Raw genomic sequence first — 18,645 nt, 5'->3', positions numbered from 1 at the left:
AACTTCCACTGAAATCTATGCGCCCCTTTCAGGATCTGGACCCCCTATGCCTTATCTCAGGTTTTCCATCTGTAAAATGGGGGATCATAATACTTCCTGCCTCACAGGAGTGTTGTGAAGCTAAAGAAGATCATATTTTAACTGTAAAGCACCTTGAGATCTTCCAATGGAAAGCATGATAGGAGTATTACTATTTATGTAAAATATCAACTTTTAACCACTGTTACTGGAAAGCAGTATCTTAGATAACAAATTTCAGAGTAGCAGCCGTGTTAGTCTGTATCCGCAAAAAGAACAGGAGTACTTGTGGCACCTTAGAGACTAACAAATTTACTTGTTATTAGATAGCAAAGTTTTTTTCATGTTCTCATAGTAAACAGAGCTGGTGATGACACCTGGAGTTAAGGTTGCCCTATATTTCCCATTTTGAGAAGAGCCTGTTTTCAGTTGCTTAGAAATTTGCCAAAATTTAACTGTTTGGGTATCTTCCTTTGGCTGGATATTTTATATGCGGGGGGAGGGGGAGCATAGGGGAAGAGGGATTCAGGCAATAACAGTTCAGCTCTTTCTGAGAAAAAGATTAGGGGAACATATGGGTTGCGTTTTGTGGTGTGGTGTTTTGTGGGGGGGGTTCCCCCATGTTAAAAAAATTCTTGCAACCATTTAGTTGACAAGCTCTAGTACCTCCATGCTTTGGAACAGTATTTTAAATTTGACTGAGGGGTTGTCATGGATGTGCCTATTGCTGTCCATGTGAAAATCTGCCCAAATTTAGCAGGAGTTATAAGCTTTTGAAAATCTCAGTTTGCACATTCTTTTTAGACACTTGTTTAGAGTTTGGCAGCTACATTCTCCAAAGATTTCTGCTCTGACTATGCTGCAGTCTGATACAGGAACTGATCAGGACTTTCTGTACAATTTTTCCTCTTGGTACTGCTGTTGAGCCAGGCACAGTAACTGAAAGGAGGGAGACTGTATAACCTCTATTCTCAATGTTCTTACTGCCAAGACCCAGGCAGTGTGAACAAGTAGGAAAAAGCCAGAGTAGAATACAGAAGGGTAAGGAACTGAGGGTGCAGAGAACAGTGGGAATTAGATTGGAACAAGGAGATTGGAAGCGGAACTAAGGGTTATAGGGGAAGAGAGGGATCGGAGACTCGGGGCTAGAAGGAGACTGGGATGGGAGCCTGGGTGGCTAGGGGGGACTAGTACTAGGACAAGGAGACAGGAAGAGGGGGAATGGGACTGGGATGAGGACAGGCTGGCTGGGCCAGGGCAGGAGGGGGTCAGGGTTCAGGGGAACAGGAGCAGAAGGATCTGTAACCACAAGAGCACATTCCGTTTAAAACTTGGAATAGAACAATTCCTTTGCTGTCAGCAAAAACCTGTGAAACCCACTGGCAAAATATAGGCAGTATGTAAAGCACACTAGGGAACATTCAGTGTACAGCAGCATGGTCCATGAGGACAGTTATTGCTTGTCATGCTGGAGCGCTGTAGATTTACACCCCCAGTTTGCCGCGCACTAATTGTTCATCTGCACAAGCCCTAAGGCTGAAAAGTCAAGCCCTCAAAAGTTAGAAAATGCAAAAATTAATGTTGCCCGTGAAACTTTAATTTGCTTCCTCTTCCTTGTGCCTGTGCATTAAGATATCATCTTTAACTACATGATCACATACTATTTTTTCCACAGGACTCCTTCATTTTTTGCTTCTTTCCATTGGAGGGAAATGATTTTTAAATAGCGAAAGAAATCATTCATTTTTTTAACGTAAAAATCTGGTGAAAGTGAAAGACTACCAGTTTTCCAGTGTGTGGGGAAGGGGAAGGATTTCTCCCCAGCTAAACCAGGTTGAGGCTGAGCAGAAGCTACATCTGTGGAAAGTCAAAAAGTAGAAGGTACAATTTAGTACCACTCTCTTCAGCTGTAAACTATCAGTGCCAATTTGCTAGGCATAAATATTCATCTTATACTTTTGCAAAATGCTCTCGTTTTGCTTTTGCATGAGTTTCTGCAAACTCAGTTGATCATAATTTAACTATATTGCTATATATATATAACCAACAGCTTGTCTACATTTGCGGTTTGTTAAGAATATTTAAGAGTTCCACTAACCAAGCATACCTAAATTTATTGTCTAAAGACAAAGCAGTACAATACAGGAACAAAAGAGTTAATGTTACCAATCCTCCTGGGAAGCAGTTCAAACATCATTCAGTTTACCTTACTTAGAAGGTGTGCTCCAAAATATGCATTCAAAACCAACCATATTTATAGCATGCAATATGTCACCCAAGACTAAAATGTACCCGTTTGCTTTTTATCTTGTTTTTATGGTACCATGGTGTACCTTTCCTTATCTCTGTTTTGGATACTACATTCCAAACCAGTTGCCCATGAGGGTACCTCCCAATCTTGTACGAGGCAGAATATTCATGTATCTTTTCTTTGACAGGTTTCATATTTTTCCGTGCCAGAGATGCCATTTGCTTTGCAAAGTGTTATGGGATACTTAGCAAAGGGTGAACAAAATTGTAGGAAAAGCATAATACATTCAGTTAACATAACTTCCCAACACTTATATATAATATATTAATACTGTGCAAATTGTGTGTGTGTGTGTGTGTATGTAACATTTTCATGTTGGCTAACTACTAAACATTCTGGAATCAAAGTGGACCAGGATTAATCTTCAGTTCCTGGTTGGCACATGCTTTCAGCTCCTCTGCACCTGGATGCTTGTTTCCAATTTCAAGAAGAAGAACTAAGTTCCAGGAAATAAACTGTATTCCCATTTAAGTCAAAGGCCCCTGTTTCTGCAGAATACCCTGCTCATTCCTCAGAAAGACTCTTTACAAAACATTCAGAAATTCACATGAGATGCTCTGTAAATTTCAATTCCCGGAAGGAAAACTGCAGTTTAAGGCCTTAGGCTTGCAGTAGGGTCTGCTAGTATGAACCCTTGCACTAGTGACTAGCAGATCTGCTTACGAGATCAGGGCCTAACCGTGAAGAGGCTACTTTCATGTTACTGTGGCTGCAGTTTTAGTTAAACCAGAAAAATTCACGTTTCATCTGGTAGTTAAAATCAAAAGCACATTGAGAATGAAATGTTTAATCAATGATTGTGAAGTTTTGTATATATTGTGTGCAGTGTTATCTGCATGAGTATTTATAAAAATAAATAAATAAAATGTCCCCTATCTCCTTCTTGAATTTACTCCTTTCATTACTTCTCCAGGAAGACAAAAGCTTTCTAGTTACTAGGGATATAATTTCTGAAAAAAATTCAGGGTAGAGGGGCACGAATGAGATCTTTAATCTTCTGATTTAAACAGGTTATTAGAGCAAAAGGAGGCCATCACTCTTCCTCCTATGCTTGTTATTAATTCCAAATCTGCACATCTGAGCAAAATTAAGAAATATAGATAGCTTATGCAGAGCACATTAAACACTGTGTAGGAGCCAGTGCAGGATAGCACACTCCCCAGGAGACACTGGAAGAAATTATGCCTTAGGGTAGAGTCACACTTACTGCTGCTCAATGCAGAGAGCTGGAGCATACTCTATCCATTAGGCATGAACATGTTATTTCCCTGGTGCACCAGCCCCACTCTGCAGGCTGGTGAGCAGGGGGAGGCAGGAACATGACTAGCTCCTATTTAACTGAAACAACTTCTTCTAAGACTATTGCTCCCCAGAGAGAACAAAGAGTCCCTTCTCATAGGAAGTGCTAAGGTAGTTGGCTGCAGTGTAGTGCTTTGTAATTAAGTAGAGAATTCATATGTGCCTGAACAAGGCCCTGTCACAATCCAGCCCTGAGAATTTAAGGTAATCACAACTCGTAACTAACTATCGACAGTTCTGCGCTACCTTTACAGCCTGAAAACATGTTAACTGATTTTACTTGTTCTTTCTGTATTGAGCATCACTTGAGGTTTTGGTTGATTGGTTGTTCCAACAGAGCCCTTACAACTGTTTCTACATAATGTAAGCCAGATGTTTGTAACAGTGTGACTGACAGCCATAATTAATTCTCATGTTCCCTCTGGGCTAAAATATTGAAATTTAGTTCACTCATTCACTGTGGGCCACAGAATACAGGTTGCAGGAGTGGGCTATTACATATGTGAACTTTGGTCACTGAAAGGTCATCACGATATTTTTGTAAAGGGCTTGTAACAATCCCAATGTAATTTTGAACTACAGTCTTGAAATTTGGTACACTCATTCACTGTGGGACACAGAGTTAGGTGAAAGAGGGAATCCCAGTGTTGACCTTTCCATCAGATGTCACCCCAAATCTCTCTTTCTGGATTTAATCATTCAAGTGCCCCTTTGAGCTACAACCTTCAAAATGTGGAACACTCATTCATTATGGACTGCTGCTTACAAAATAGTAATAATAAATTGAATTTTCCCTTAGGTCACCAAATGCTCAGTCTAACAGTTTATTAATTTCTTCCATGGAGCATTCATGTTTGGTATTAGGCCTTCAATTTAGAGAAATTAGGGATATTTTAGGGGATCAGTTGAATTTAGCAAATTTTAACGAAGAACATTGTTGAAGGTGAGTAAGTTTTGCAAAGGGTAGACTGCTGTCAATTAGCGGTTTTGTATTTTCTCTGGCCAAATTGCCTTTCTGGATTTCACAGTTATACAAAAGCTGGGTGAAACTCAGAAGTTTTGTTTTGCAAGTGTTGAAAGTGAAAACTTTTTCTTTGCTTTTGACCCACAGTAGTTTATGTCCCTGAGCTTCACTTTGAGTTCCAAGTTCAAAAGAAACCAAAATGTTTTCAAAGTGAAACAATCAAAACTAGTTATGTTTGAATTGTTTGACTAAAATCACAAAAGTACTCAGAATCATCCCTTTTTAAATGATAGAACTGCATTTATGATCCAGCAGTTAATCACTGAAATTTTGGTTAAGTGAAAAGCTTTATCTTTTCCCCTCCCTCCATTGAGTGATCATCAGATGTTGTCAGACTGCTGTTTGTGATGCATTCCACGTCTGAGCCTGGTTTGTTGTGATAAGTTAGCAGGAAAAACTCAGGTTTCAGAGTAGCAGCCATGTTAGTCTGTATCCGCAAAAAGAAAAGGAGGACTTGTGGCACCGTAGTGACTAACAAATTTATTTGAGCATAAGGTTTTGTGAGCTACAGCTCACTTCATCGGATGCATGCAGTGGAAAATACAGTGGGGAGATTTATATACACAGAGAACATGAAACAATGGGTGTTACCATACACACTGTAACAAGAGGGGTCAGGTAAGGTGAGCTATTACCAGCAGGAGAGCGGGGTGGGGGTGGGAGGGGGAGGAAACCTTTTGTAGTGATAATCAAGGTGGGCTTTTTCCAGCAGTTGACAAGAACGTGTGAGGAACAGTGGGGGGCGGGGGATAAACATGGGGAAATAGCTTTACTTTGTGTAATGACTAGTACTCCTTTTTTTTTTGCGGATACAGACTAACATTACACAAAGTAAAGCTATTTCCCCATGTTTATTCCCCGCCCCCCACTGTTCCTCACACGTTCTTGTCAACTGCTGGAAATGGCCCACCTTGATTATCAAAAGGTACCCCTCCCCCCATTGTTTCATGTTCTCTGTGTATATAAGTCTCCCCACTGTATTTTCCACTGCATGCATCCGATGAAGTGAGCTGTAGCTCACGAAAGCTTATGCTCAAATAAATTGGTTAGTCTCGAAGGTGCCACAAGTCCTCCTTTTCTTTTTGAGGAAAAGCTCACATGTTGGAAGTCATATTTTTTGTTTCTCCTGTATCCCTGACTAGTTGAGCATAAGTCACATGATCAGAAGGACCAGACCAACTCAAAAGAAGCTATTGTCCTATGTTATTTCAGAGGTAAATTGAAATTCTGTTGAGCTACCTGATCCAGCTGGGAAAATACAGGGGAAAAAATTCTTCTAGTTATACTCCCTGTGTCTGTCTGACTCTGGCAGACAATGTCCTCGTACATTTATTGCTGTCTGTAATATATTTGGAAACTATCTTAGACCTGATATAAGTTTATCTTGATTTTACAGGAGTAAACTTACTGGTTTCACTGACTGAGTTCTCTGTATCAGCCTGAGGCCTATAGCATCTTGTTATTGAACAAAGGCATTCAGACTGTCTTCTTCTCTAGCTCCCCAATTTGTGGGATGTTATCTTAGCATTTTTATTATTGAATTGTCTCCCTGTTTTACACCAGGAATTCTCTCTCAGATCTGAATTGTGTTGTGCCCCAGTAATGAAGAGTAGTATAGAAGTATATTAAAGAAAGATTGTGGGGGAGGGTTTGGGGCAGAACACATTTTAAGAGCTATCATGTCAGTTCCCAGATCAGGTCTGTCTCTTTCACATTTCTTGATCTTTTTATGTAGCTGAACAGTAGTTGTATTTGGCACTTACTTCATATATAAAAAAATCATCTTACCATTAGTGGGAGAGAGTGATCCTATTTATCCTTTGTTGCCAAACAGAGACTGTATATAGAAAAGCTTTTTGCTCTGCAGTAGTTGTAGTATAAGAATGTGTGTATTCTTATAACTAAAATTGTATCTAGGTAGCGATAAGTGTCTCAGAGAGACAGGAAATTTAGTGTTATGGTTAAATGAGTGTGCTGGATAATACTTTTCCACTTCCTGACCATTGTGTGTTGGCCCAGTATTTATGTTTTACTGATGTTAATACTGCATATGTTGAAAATTGTCAATGGAAAGTGTAGATTCTGGATAGCTCTATATTTGCAATCACAAAAATAATGTTGTGCCATATAGTTATCGAGTATCATTATTTATTATGATATATGAGTAAAGTGTCTGGTGCTTAACAGAGCTTGATGGCTAAAGATAAATATTTTGACTCTTTATGGGGGTTTTTAAGGTCATTGGCAGTTAGTTTTTGCCAAAGTTGGGAGAATGCAACTGGCAACATCACCTGTATAATAAATATCTGCATGACTAAAAAATTCACTGCTCATTTGTTACCAATATAGGTTTATTTGTTATTTTTAAAAGCCAGTGTTTTTACTTAGTTTTTGGTTTTTTGTAAGACTCTGACTCGTTTTGTACTGCTGGAAACTCAAGAAATTTATATACTCTGTCTCCAAAACTGTGCTCACTTCTGTTGATATTGTTTCCCTTATTTTTGGTCATCAAAATCATCAGCCATCATTCAGATAAAATTTTCAAAAGTTTGGTTATCCCATTTTTTGGATGCTAAACCCTAAACAACAATAGCTTCCAGTGACTTCAGTTTGAGTTGTGGGAGAACTGGTCAGATTCTGCTATTAGCTATACTTTTATAAATCCGGAATAACTTCATTGACTTCAGCAGAGTGAATGAGATCAGAATCCAGCCTTAAGCCAAACACACAAAGTTAAACAGGTTACATTAGGTGTATTGTATTGCATTAAAAAACAGGGGGGGGGGGGGGGTAAAAAATGGTTCCTCACTCTTCGCTCCCTGACAACACTGCAGTATTTGTCATAGCAATATATATAGCTATAAATGCACAGTAAATACCAAAAATGCTAGTAATTTATATCCATGGGGTTTCACTTTGACTTGCCTACCAATTGCTACAACTAAGTTCAATTTTTGGGGGGGGGGTCTGTTTGGTTGGCTGAAGCTCCTTACAGCTGAGAGATCCCTCAGCCTTATGTCACCTGTTGAAATCTCAGGGATGATTCAACACATTCCACACATGACACAAATTATTCATCTTCAATAGGTCTGACTGTGAAGGCTATAATAATATTTATCAGTTCTGTCATGTCTAAAAACACTCTCAGACCTTGATTTAAACTACATTCTGTTTCAGAGATGGCCACACTTCAGTAGTAGTGAGTATTGCTTCAATGGAGCCTGATCCTGGCAGAACTGAGCAACCTCAACTCTCACGAGAGTTGAGGGTGGTCAGCACTGTGACACTGCACCCCGTATTCTTCACGGTGATGTTATTATGATATGATTATAACATAGTTATGATGTATTTTATGCAAGATAAGTCATGTAAGATGTCATTGGAAAGGTTATGATTTGCTGAATATGATTATCCTATTTGTATGCATGGATCATTTTTGTATCCAAAGTTATGAATATTGACTATGTATTTATTTTACATATAGCTATTCCTGGGCAACACCCACTAGACAAAAGGCTCTCAGTCTAGATGGCTAGCTGGGAAGGGCCCATTCAAATTAATGAGCCATTAGAGAGAAAAATAGGCCTTAGGAGAGCCTGGGGGGGCCTTCCTGAGGATGCTACAGACGGCCTCCAAGTGATGGCTGCTGTGACCCTACAGAGACATGTGAATGGGTCACCTGGTGCTGGACTCCATCTTGGGATGTATTTGAAACAAAGGGTTCCTTCCATATCCAGAAGCTGTATAAGGCAGGGGAGTGACATCATTGTGGTTCTTCACTGACTCCCCTACCCAAGAAGACTCCTGGAAACACCTAAGGAACAAAGACTGAACTGGGGGAAGTGCTGGACCCAGGCTAAAGGGAAATTTAGCCTGTGAATGGAACACCTGGGGATTCCAAGCTGTAAGCAAGTGCAGCTTGCCCCTTAATAATCTGCAGCTCGCTTGTATCATCACTTAAGGTGAAAATTTGCTATTCATATCCAATCTATGTAGTATATTAAGCTTAGTTTGAATTTTTTTTGTTTATTTGCTGGGTAATCTGCTTTGATCTGTTTGCAATCCCTTATAATCACTTAAAATCTATCTTTTGTAGTTAATAAAGTTGGTTTTGCTTTATCTACAACCAGTGTGTGGGAGTCATAACTCGGGGCAGAAAGCTGTTATATATTCCTCTCCAAATTGCGGGAGAGGCGAATTTCATGATCTTAGGCTGTACAGTTCTCTGTGCAGCACAAGATAGTATAATTTTGGATTTACACTCCAGAGGGGGTACGTGCCTGAGTAGCTGGGAAGTACTCTAGCTGGAGCCTTCCCATGCAGAAGCTGGTCAGAGTATCTGCATGTAATTGCTGTTGGGTGTGTCCCTACCTATATTTGTTCTGGTGAAAGTGCATGCTGGTGCCGGGAGAGAGCTTGTCAGCTTGTCACATCAGTACAGTGTAAACGGGAGCCCAGGCTGGTGAGACGGGGGGCTCAGTGGTACCCCAGTTCCAGTCGGCACCCCATGGGGAACCCGTCACAAGCACCTTCCAGGACCAGGTCCCCTAAGACTGGCTAAATTCTGCTCTCATTAACCCCTGTGGAATCCCATAGTCTTCAAAGTGTGCATAGAGTCAATTAGAGTTCTTTGGACGGGGATCATAGAGGATCACAAGCTAAATATGAATCAACCATGTAATACTGTTGCCAAAAAAAAAAAAAAGCAAACAGTATTCCGGGATGTATTAGCAGGAGTGTTGTATGCAAGACACAAGAATTAATTCTTCTGCTCTACTCCACACTGATTAGGCCTCAGCTGGAGTGTTGTGTCCCATTCTGTGAGCCACAATTCAGGAAAGTTGTAGACAAATTGGAGAATGTCCAGAGAAGAGCAACAAAAATGATGAAAGGTCTAGAAAACATGACCTATGAGGGAAGATTGAAAAAATTGGGTTTGTTTAGTCTGGAGAAGAGAAGCCTGAGAGGGGACATGATAAAAGTTTTCAAGTACATAAAAGGTTGTTACAAGGAGGAGGGAGAAAAATTGTTCTTCTTAACCTCTGAGGATAGGAGAAGCAGCAGTGGGTTTAATTGCAGCAAGGGCGGGTTAGGTTGGACATTAGGAAAAACTTCCTAATTGTCAGGGTAGTTAAGCACTGGAATAAATTGCCTAAGATGGTTGTGGAATCTCCATCATTTAAGAGCAAGTTAGACAAACACCAGTCAGGTATGGTGTAGATAATACTTAGTCCTGCCATAAGTGCAGGAGACTGGACTAGATGACCTGTCCAGGTCCTTTCCAGTCCTATGATTCTATGAAATCCTTCAGGATGAAAGTGCAATAGAAATATAAAAATAATTGGATCACTATTTTCATGTCAGTTAGTACAATTTATGCATATACTGGGCACCCAAGGATATACTTTCATGTATGCTCCACACAGAGAGCAGTACAAGGAAGCTCCAGAATGCCAAACACTTTCTAAGTGACAAGCTGATTTTATTGTGCTTTGCTTGGGAGACTTTTTGTTAAGTCTATTTTTAATATATCCATTGGGGTTGCTTTCCAGAAAAGCTCATTCACTTTTAATCTTTAAACCTGAACTCTTATTTAAAAATATTTAAATGTTTTAATTTGTGCTGATTGCCATCAGTGATATACAGCTGCTTTTAACCCCTTGTTCCTACCACAAACTACTGGCATCCAGAGCTATGTCCAAACTTCCCACATAACACATCTTGAAGTCACAGCCTTGGACCCAGGAAAATCTCAGGAAGCCAAAGCAGTTTGGAGAGATCAGCAACCAATATCTTGTCTAGTACAACAAATATTATTTGCTCTCTGGAGATTATTTTTTAAGTTTAAGATCATGAATAATATGTTGTTTATAAAATATTACCATCTACTAAGTGCCAATAGGATGGTCGGTGCTGTACAAGACATAAGAGAAGATCCTATCCATGTTTGAAGGAGCTTACAATTTCAGTGGAAGTTTACAATGGAAAAAAATTGTCCAGTCAATAAGAATACAAGAATGCTGTCCAGCACTTGACCCATAGCCATACACTTGACCTTCAGAGTACATCAAAAAGCCCAACTTTCTGAGCACGTTTAGGGTGGGTTAAGTGATTAGGTGGGAGTGCAGGGCTTTTTTGAAATTCTGAGACATGGAGAGATTTTGTTCTGCAGTGTTTTCCAACTTGACTCATTGTTTTATGTGAGTGGGGTTTGCTTCGGTTTTCTTTATTGTTATGAACTGTGTTTCTGATGATGGCAGAGCACCTGAAGCCTGGGAATAGGCTTGTTTTATTTTGTTTTAGTTTAAGTACCTAGAAGTAAATAATTCCCAATTATGGAATTCCCTTCACTCTAAATAGCTGAGTCTTTATGATTTACTTAATAACTATGACTATTTCTCAATAACCATACAGCATTCAAATACCTATATTTTATCTGAGGGCCATTAAAATCAACTCAAAGCAAAGGGATTCGTATACTCTTTTTTCTGTGCTGTGATGGAGTGCTGTGCTCCATACAACCAAAACAAACTTTGCTGCTTTAACTTCCAACTCCCTCTCACCAGTGGTTTTTCAACCAGAGGTACGCATACCCCTTGGGGTACGCAGAGGTCTTCCAGGGGATACATCAACTCATCTAGATATTTACCTAGTGTTACAACAGGCTACATAAAAAGCACCAGCAAATTCAGTACAAACTAACATTTCAAATAGACAAAATGAGAAAGTAAGTAATTTTTCAGTAATAGTGTGCTGTGACATTTGTATTTTTATGTCTGATTTTGTAAGCAAGTAGTTTTTAAGTGAGGTGAAAGTTGGGGTACACAAGACACATCTATCTGACTTTTGAAAGGGGTACAGGAGTCTGGAAAGGTTGAAAACCACTGCTCTAAAGCCTTTCACTCTGCCTAGCACTAGATACTGTTGCACCTCGGCTGAGTTGTGGCCAATTTTGGCACTTTGCAGCAGGTAATTTGCTATTCTTGGAGAGAAATTGAGTCAGGTTACCATGTGATTTGTTTGCTTATACTATGTACAAAGTCTTATCTACACTCTATAAATGAGCCATGTTACTCCCCAACAAAGATAAACCCAACAGCACGCAGGCAACTTGATAAATCCCAGCTCAGTCACCACGAACCATCACCAGGAACAGCTGCCCTTATACTCTTCAAACACCATGGAACCTTCCTTTCCTGGATGCCCTCTCACTCACCAGTCAAGAACGGAAGAGTAGCAGCAGATTCACCACACTGCCCCTGCTGACCTATTACCACTCAGTGGATTCATTGCAATGTTAAATACTATTTAATTACAAACTTTCTCTTAGCTGCAGGAGGGGTCTTCCCCTAGGGAATCAATAAGGGGAAAGTCTTGTGATTCAGACAACTTAGAATGGCATTCATGAGATCTGAGTTCAATTCCTTGCTCCATCACAGACTTCCTATGTGACCTGAGGAAAAATTGCTCAGTCTCCCTGTGCCTGAGCTTCCTATCTGTAAAATAGGGGTATTTTTATTTATTTAGAAATATTCTCTTTCTTTCTCCCTTTGTAGGTCTTGTTTATTTAGATGGTAAGCTCTTTGGGAAAGGAACTCTCCCTTACTATGCGTATGTACAGCACACAAGCGGAAAGGGGTCACAATCTCAGCGGGGACATCTAGGCACTTACTCATACAAACAATTCATAAAAAAGGGTCAGGAAGAGCAGGAGGAGATATTGAGAAGGCTGGGGTTAGGTTGGTGACAAGGTGGGGAAACTGTCAGAGGCTGAGGAAGCTATCTTTGTTGTGGCATAAAGACGGGGATTTCTGGAAGCTGTAGTCATTCAGAGAAAAGGGATTTATAGCAGCTAGTTTTACCAAAGGGATTAGAGGAGGAGGAGCCCATTTAAGTTTAATCTTAACTCTCTGTTATAATATACTGGTAATCATCACACCTTGGGTTAGTGAACTTTTTGGATATCAGCATTGAATTTTATTTAGCTGAGGCTATGGTTATCAACTCAAACTCAGGTTATTATTTAGGTACATTGTAGTTATAACCCTAAAACAGGAATGATTTTAGCATTGCTCTTTTGTTTCATGCACTCAGACCATCCACTTTGTGTCACTACTTTATTTCCTATTGTAAGTGCTGACATCTGGAGTGTGTAGATCACCAGCAAGGCTAGTTTTAAAACTGAGACAGACTGCTTTGCAGCACAATGCAAAGATGCCAGAAAACACACCCTCACATCTTGGGGAAATATATAAAAGCTAGAAACCAACTTAGGATGTGATTCACTTCAATGGCGGATAAGAGTGCTCAGTACAAGCAGTTCTGGTTTGTTTATTTTTAAATTTTGGTCCTGATTCTGCTACCTTTGTCACACTGAATAGAGCCTTACTCAGCAAATAGTCCCACTGAAATGTGACTATCCATGCATGGAGCAAGGTATGACCCAGGGTGGGTAAGGGTGGAAGAATGTAGACATTTATTAATTGATATGGTACCAAAGGCAAAAAAAAAAAAAGTTAAATAAACTAGTACCAGTAGGCAACTCTTGAAAAAAACCAAAGCTAAATAGTCTCAGAACCCCGCAAAAATCTAGAAAAAAAGAAGCTGTTCAAACTGGGGGAGAAATTGGCTAGGGAGGAACTAACCCAAATAGGCACAGAGCCTAGATGACAACAACTGAGGGACTCTGGTGACAAGGCTAATTCTTCATCACAATCAATACTGGCAGATGTTTAGGCCCTGTATTCCGTGCCAACTCTGCAATTTACAGGCTAGACCTGCCTCCCTCTCTGGTCCCGGGACAAGAGCGGAAGGCAACTCATGGCCAGATTCCCCCTCTTCTGGAAACTTGAGGTTCTGCGTTTACATGGTGCCGTGTAAATCATTGTCCACTCTAGCAAGCATACTAGGGCAAGTTGTTCCCTACTTTTAAAGCTTACAGGTTTAAAATGGACAGTAGAATTTTACATCCTGCCACCACCACCCAAATAAAAAAAAAGTCATTTTTGAAAATTATTTCTTACCAACAAATTTACTTCCAATAGTTTGTAGTAGTCAAGCAACCAAAAGTTATGAAAATAAATAGCATTTAATATTTATTGCTTTGGCCATTAAGTAAAATATTGTCATTGCAACCATAATTTTAGAAGACTATTTATCAAAACCCTAATAGATTTTTCATGTGTGTTTTATGTCTTCCAGCTTTGGGAAGTGCAGTTTGACAGCAAAAATATTTGGCTTCAGATTCTCACAAAAATTTCCTTTCAACAGGGAATGGCATAAAAACTGTAAGTAAAATATTTTAATTAGAGATATGTGGGTTATAAAAGAATCTACTCTAACTATACTACTAGCATAAGTACTTGTAAACACCCTCAAATACCATTAATTCAGACTGGGTTGGTTGTCTCAGTTTTTCTGCTGTCCAGCCCTAAATTCATGAGGTGTAAATTAAAAAGACTCAGCAATTATCTGCAGCTGCATCATAACATCTCATTTTAACAGGTGTATAAAGACATAAGATTAAAATAATAATAATACACAGCATTTATATAGCACTTTACTTCTAGGAAGTGCTGTGCAAACATTAATTCATACAAACAACACCCTTGTGACAAAGGCAAATATATTACTATCCCTTTTCTGCAGATTTGAAAGCAGAAATAGAGAGAGAATAAAGCCAAATTTTTAAAACTTTGGGTGACCAAGGTTATGCAGCCAAATAAGTGGCCCAATTTTCTGAGGTAATGAATATACACAGGTGTCCATTGACTTTAGTAGGAGTGGCAGGTGCTTAGCATCTTGGAAAATCAGATCACTTATTTTTGGTAGCTAAGTATGTATTTAAATGCCTCTCCACAGATACCCTCATTTGAAAATGTTCATTTAAGTGACTTGCCTAGCACGTAAGGCAGTGTCAGGGATTTGGATTAGAATTCTGCAATTCTTTGCTTTTAGGCCTCTGTACAGTCTATTAGACAACATTACTCTCTCAAACAATTCTGAGGTGGACTTGCTGAATGTAACGTAGCAGTGTGAAAATAATTATAATTCTTACTTACTATATACTTCACCTTTTCATCTGAGGATTTCAAAGTGCCTTACAAACACGAATTAATTCTCATTGGTCCATTACATCATAAGTAAGTATTATGATCCGTATTTTACAGATAGCAAAACTGAGACAGAAAATGAAGTGATTTACCTCAAGTCACACAGTAATCCAATAGCAGAGGCAGGAATAGAACCAGAAGTTCTGACTATTAGTTCCTGCTTTTACTGTTAGAACACACTTAATTCTTTCACAACTGTAGCTCAAGCAAAACCAATGATGCTGACATAAAATAGTTTAGTCTGCTGAAGACTGTCATACTTTAGTCTAATTCTGGTTGTTGCTAGGTGGTGTTTAGTGGCCTGTGATATGCAGAAGGTCAGACTGGATGATCTGGTGATCCCTTCTGGCCTTGTATTGTATGGCTCTATGTTGGAATTGTGTGAGAGCCTGCTGGATATGAGCCCCACGGGTAAGTAAAAGAACTCCAATAATTTGAAAAAACAGTCTACCATGGAATCTTTATACAGGATCCCTCCCAAAAATATTGCCCACTCTCTCACTGACGTGTCTACATGTTGTGCCAAAGCAGCTCTGAAGAAGTCAACACCCTCTGTCAATAAGCGAGGAGGAAAAACTGTACTGAGTCCATTTACAGAACTTCCTCGTTAACTGTACTGAAGTACTCTGTCCAGTTGAACGTCATTCTTGAGGTATAGTAGTGAGATATAAAATAAGAGAGAACAGAATTGAATGAACATAAATAGAACAACTAGGGAAAAGAGAGACAAAGGGAAACATGACACTGGGATGGTAGAGGAGAGACACAAAAGGAGGGCATATTCCTTGATATTTAGTGTTTGCATTTATCTCCCCCAAAACACACTTCACAGAAGAACCACACCATGTTGCTTGGGACAAAGGCCTTGTATACATAAAGGGCTACGCAAATCTATGGCTCTACATAAGTTAAAAATACATCCAGTTTCCTCTCTAGACTACAAAACTGCAGCAAAACAGGCTGCATAAGCTTCAGTCAAACAAAGCACTTGTTTAACTTTAAACACGAGTAGTCCTACTCACAGCAAGTCACATACTTAAGTGATTTGCTGAACTGGTGCTGAAGCTGGGCATAAGTAGTGCTGAATCTGGTCTACAAGAATGCAGTCCCTTAGTTTTGATAGTCAGCACATTTTTATACAAATCTATCATGTAGAGCAGTTCACCTGCCTCAAATACATGATTAGTGGTAAAAATACCGTTTTCCCTTCATGACATTTTTACAATAGCATGAAACATTTTTTAAAGTCATACTTGTTGAATGTCTGAAAAGATTTACCATTAAGTGCCAGATTTGTACGTGGGAAGTACAGAAGCATTCAGTATTGTTTCTATGTAATGCAACACAAAATGAAAATTAAACAGAATTGGCCAGAACCAGCAGAAAAGCAACAAGAATTTATAAATGTTGTATAGAGTCAGGAATAAAATGATCACCCTCTTCTTAATCACACAACAAGCCTGAATACAGAGGTGATAGTCCTTTGGTCCTGGAAAATAGGAAGAAACCAATCTATTATGCAGTGGTAATATAATAGTGAATTTATAATCCATACTAGAGATTATTTTTGTAATCCAGAGAACAAAATAACCCACTCCAGAGCTCTGGATAGGCTGAGAGTTCAGAGTATAAGCAACCAGGACAGCAGTGGTTTTGCAGATTCTTCGTAGAAGTTTAATTATCACCTCAGCTACTGTCTTATTTCATTTGTAAAAAAAAGGGAACCCTATAGCCATAATGGAAAAATATAATTAGATACACATTTTCAGAATGGTACGTGGGTGTTTAGATGTACTCTATTCACTGATTTGAGGGGCAGGTTTCACACCTAAAACCCAATGTACTACTTAGAAAAATGACCCTTTAGTGTTTAATATGGAGTGCAGTTTAAGCAGTAGTTAACAGGAACATTTATTAGGCTAAGGTATAGCCATTACTAACTGAATGAGCTTCTATACTATTGGCCTGATTACTCAACTTGTAATTCATGCAATGTTTCCATGTAAAGGTCAATATCTGATAGCATATACCACACAGTCACCACAATTATTTCCTATTCTAAGGAGATTAGGTACCTGGATAGGTAGATAGGGTGGATAGGAAACTGTGGTATCTGTTGGAAAATACTGATATCTTAATGGTAACTGGAGAAGTCAAAGTAAGTTTTAAAAAGGAAAATAATCACTGTTAAACAAAATAGAAAATAAGTTAAAGATAAGGAGGGAGGGCAGAGGCAATGTCAGAATTCATATCAAAAGGGAAGCATAACAATTTTGAAGCCCTTCAGAGACTAATGAACAAATGCTCCTGAGAAAAATACTCTGTCAGAGAGTGTAGGGATCACAGACAGCAGCCTGTTAAAGTAACCACTGCTTCCAAGAAAACTACAATTATCATAGTAAATACTGATCCTTATTCGAACCTGGCCTTGTTAAGTTAGAATTTGGATCAGGAGTCATGATGAATACTTCAGTGCGTCCTTTGCAGCAGGAGTCCTGAAGAGTAATCAGATAAAAGTTATTCCCTCTCAGACCTTTCTGGGGCTGAGGAAAAACACCTGATCTTTAGTAGCTGACTCAATCAGGCCAGGAGACTTCATTACTTTAAAATAAGCCTATTTAAGGGTAATCATACAAGAAGGTCTCCAATTAGAAAGGGCTATAGAAGAAGATGGGAGGGAGATGCTGCCTAGTTCATTGTTGTAGGATGTGTATTAGGGAGGCTACTATCTAGAATCCAAAAATGTGGTGATTATGCTATTTTCATTAGAGCCTAGAAAAGTGACATACCAATCCCAGGAAGGAGCTCTTTCTTTCACCAATTGTGTCTGTTCTCCTGTGCTGCCACACGTTTTCCTCAAGTTGGGGGGAAAAAAGTATATGTCCTCTTGATCCTTTCAAGTGGCATATCCAGGTATTATATATGGCCATTATAAATTATACAGAATAAGAAACACATTTATTTTTATTTAGTTAATGTAAATACCCACCAAAGATAATCCCTGTAGTTGATACTTGGAACCAATTCTTTGCTGTTGCTGAGTTGTAGATGGGGGGGAAAATAGCTCCCCAGTTTTGTTCAAGACCTCAGCTATCTCCTATTCCTTGTTCTCCTTTCAGGCGTTGCTCTCCACTCTAATTTACTTTTAAAGATAAACATACTTATTATGTCCTAAATCAGTGGTGACAGGCTACTTTGATTTCCAAATTCTGAACTAGACTTTAATAATTCAATGCCTAGTAAATTCTTTCAACACTGTCGGTGTTCATTTTCAGGGATGTTAGCTGTTCCACATCAGCTGTGGTCTTTGTTTAGGAACAATGATAATGCTGGTTATGAAACTCTTTATGATGGCTGGTAAGCAGCTCAGGAATACAAAACTGAGCTTTACCAGGTGAGGCCACTGTCTTCTCTTCAGCTTCCAAAAGGCCAGTAAGCTCTGCCTGGGGCCAATTTCAGAGTGACAAGCAAAGTGTTCCTGGGTCACTTCACTGGGTGAGTAGTAGCAACCTAGCAGATGAATTAACACTCTACAGGATACTAAGTCTGACAACTGCATGTTTTACCTTTTAGCTAGGAAGAGAAGGTGCCAGATCAGTAGCAGCTGGTATAAAAGATGTGGCTTGTGAGGCAGCTAAAGAGAGGGGCTGTCAGCACCTCAGGCAGTGTGATGGCTCGATTAACAGAGGACTAGTTTTGTTTTCCCTACTGCAGATAATGGGAGCATGTCACAAAGTTTTTGTAACAAGGCTATCTTCCTACTGTTCAGTGTACACCCCAGAGAAAGGATGCACTCAATGTTGTATTTAAAGTATGGGTCGACGAAAGTTGCCTGTTCCAAAATCTTTTATAACTATCTATTCTCTGCTAGCCTAACATTA

At 39.3% G+C, this 18,645-nt stretch overlaps 1 long non-coding RNA gene across 1 annotated transcript in view; it reads right to left on the bottom strand.

Annotated features, from left to right (window-relative positions):
* LOC122464395 overlaps nt 1–17,297 on the bottom strand; it is a 36,274-nt gene extending 18,977 nt beyond the window's left edge. Inside the window, exon 1 of the long non-coding RNA XR_006288360.1 lies at nt 17,187–17,297. This is a non-coding gene — a long non-coding RNA (uncharacterized LOC122464395). The remainder of the gene's footprint in view (nt 1–17,186) is intronic.
* Between the last annotated feature and the right edge of the window lie 1,348 nt (nt 17,298–18,645).

The sequence above is a fragment of the Chelonia mydas genome, chromosome 1 (assembly GCF_015237465.2).
Source record: "Chelonia mydas isolate rCheMyd1 chromosome 1, rCheMyd1.pri.v2, whole genome shotgun sequence".
In the NCBI taxonomy this organism is placed as follows: domain Eukaryota; kingdom Metazoa; phylum Chordata; order Testudines; family Cheloniidae; genus Chelonia; species Chelonia mydas.
The sequence above is the reverse complement of the archived record's forward strand: the minus strand, read 5'-3'. Positions and strand labels throughout refer to the sequence as shown.